The 2617-nt window shown below is 42.6% G+C and overlaps 1 pseudogene; it reads left to right on the top strand.

The window, feature by feature from the left end:
* Positions 1 to 1570: 1570 nt before the first annotated feature.
* On the top strand, positions 1571 to 2145 carry LOC113838259 (annotated as a pseudogene).
* The last annotated feature ends 472 nt before the right edge of the window (positions 2146 to 2617 follow it).

The raw sequence follows: 2617 nt of genomic DNA, 5'->3' as shown, positions 1-2617 counted from the left end.
CCTAAGCCTATGAGGCAGGAGATGGGTTGTAGATGCATCAGTTTGGGCTTGGGCTTAACAAATCTGTATTTTATCTGCTGTGGTTTTCTGTAATGGTCTCCAAATTTTGCAGACAAATTGCTTGATGAGGGAAAATAACAACATTTATTTGGAAGTATGAAGACAAAGAGTTTGAGTGTAGTTAAAGATCATGCAAGTTAGTGGCAGTTAAATGTTTTCCTCCCAAACCTATGATGTAAGAAACCCTGGGTAGTTCACTAGGTTTCCAGCACCAGACATGATTTCCTTCTATTGAGAAGGCTTTTAACCAAATGGTCAATTCATAGCATCTCCTAATATAGGTATTCCTAACATGGATGCCAATATCTTTTACAGAAACCTATGAATACATCTTTCAACATTAAGTTTGAAACATTTTGAGATAGCCTGCCTTCCGGGTACTCAAGTGTTTTCCCTATTATTAACCTGAACTACAGTCTATGCAGCCATGGAGGTGAATCTCATAGGCCATAGCTGTGTGACACTTCCTTAAATTCATTTTTAATCATCAAAAATCTATTTAAACTAACTTTATTATTATCAACTAGACAGTTCAGCTTAAGAAGAAATCATCTTCATAATAATCCACAGGTAAAAATGTCCAGTTGAATGGGATGTTTCCACCAGATAAACACACTACATTACAGGCAGTGGGGATCTCCCTATATCCATTTACACAATACCAGGTATCAGAGAAAGATGGCAGAAGCAAACACGTAAAGGCTCAGTGGGAGCAAAAGACATTCTGGATTCTGTGGTCTCAGGTTTTGCCTATCAGAGATTCACCCACCAGGGCTTCACCTCCTGGTGAGCTGATACCTGAACTTCACTTGGCACCTGCTGCTCCTCTGACAGGGCCAGCTTCAGACACATAGAAGTCAAATGCTGAGCTCTGCCTTGAAGTTCAGCTTCTCAGTCACTCCCCACTTCTATGGACAAATAGGTAAATTTGCAGGAAAGGAAAACAGAATTAGAGGATAACATAAGATATTCACAGAGTGTCTGGAAATGCTTTTGCATGTGACAAGCTGAACACTGGAATTCAGGCATGTCACATGACCTCAATAAGAACAGGAGTTCCCAAACTCAGGCAGCAGCTGCTCACAAAGCTATAGCTATGCAGGGAGTTTTATGTTCATCAAGGATGAGGTCCACACAGCAGTGCCAACTTCTACAGCATGAGCACAACAGAGCAATGTCACTCTGGTTTACAATCCCAGGCACGGAAAATTGAGTTGAAATGAGCATCAAAATGAGTCTCTTGTTTATAAAAGAGATAATGGGAGATGCTTATAAAACGTTCTAATTTAATCCCCTTTCTCCAACATTAACATTATGATCTGATTCCTCCGGCAAATTATCGAAAAACACAGGACCTGCCATCTCCAGGCTCCACTACAGAGCTTGCTATAAAGCAGGAAGACATGCAAATGGGCCCTCTCTCTGCTCATGAAAAGCAGCCCAGTCCTGACCTTACAGCTCAGACAGAGGAGCTCAGCTGTGCATCCCAAGACTTCACTCAGGGATCAGCATGGAGTTGGGGCTGAGCTGTATTTTCCTTGTTGCTCTTTTAAAAGGTAATTTATTGATAGCAGTAGATGCTGACTGTGTGAGTGGACATTAATCTGAGGGACAATGGACATGTGTGATGATTTCTTGACCAGGATTTTTTGTGTGTTTTCAGGTTTTCAGTGTGAAGTGAAGCTGGTGGAGTCTGGGGGTGGCCTGGTGAAGCCTGGAGGATCCCTGAAACTCTCCTGTGCAGCCTCTGGATTCACCTTCAGTGACTACTTGATGAACTGGGTCTGACAGTCTCCCAACAAGGGCCTGGAGTGGGTTGGAGTAATTAACTATGGTGGCAGTGTCACAAACTATGCACCATCCGTGAAGGGCCGGTTCACCATCTCCAGAGACAATGGCAAGAACACTCTGTACCTGCAAATGAACAGTGTGAAGTCTGAGGACATCGCCACTTATTACTGTGTTACTAACACAGTGAGGGGATCTCAGTGTGAACCCTGACATAAACCTCACTGTGAGGCCGCTCATAGCCACCAGGGGGCGCACAGCACACAGGGAGCACACATCCATCCCGGGAGACTGTGAAGACAAAACTCTGCACTCTTACCAGCTGCTTAAGCTCCTTTCATCTTACAGTTCCCAGCAAGACTCTAATATTTGTGCGGTGGATACCTGATTTCCTCAATACATCTTGTATATTTCTGCTGTTATTTAAAAATAGGAGGCAGATTCTCAGATGAATAATTTGCAAAATGACAGCTATGAGGTAAAAAACATCACTGAAATCACAAGAGGAGGTTATGGGGGCTCTGGTGTCTTTTCTTCTCAGATTCAAGCAAATCTTCATTTACATTTCCTTATTAGAGTATAACTTATATTTAAGGGAAAATCAAGGGAAAGATGGGGCCCATATACAGGAACATAATCCCTACCAAGTCTCAAACCTTGCCTCCTCTCCCTGACAATGGTGCACGTCAGGTTTTTACATGATCCAGCTGTGCTTTTAACTAATTCAGTTTATTACTCCATGAATTTCAGCTCTGCTCATCATGGTATT

This window comes from Cricetulus griseus, chromosome 5, assembly GCF_003668045.3.
Source record: "Cricetulus griseus strain 17A/GY chromosome 5, alternate assembly CriGri-PICRH-1.0, whole genome shotgun sequence".
In the NCBI taxonomy this organism is placed as follows: Eukaryota; Metazoa; Chordata; class Mammalia; order Rodentia; family Cricetidae; genus Cricetulus; species Cricetulus griseus.
Note: the sequence above shows the minus strand (reverse complement) of the source record. Positions and strands in the feature narration are given on the sequence as shown.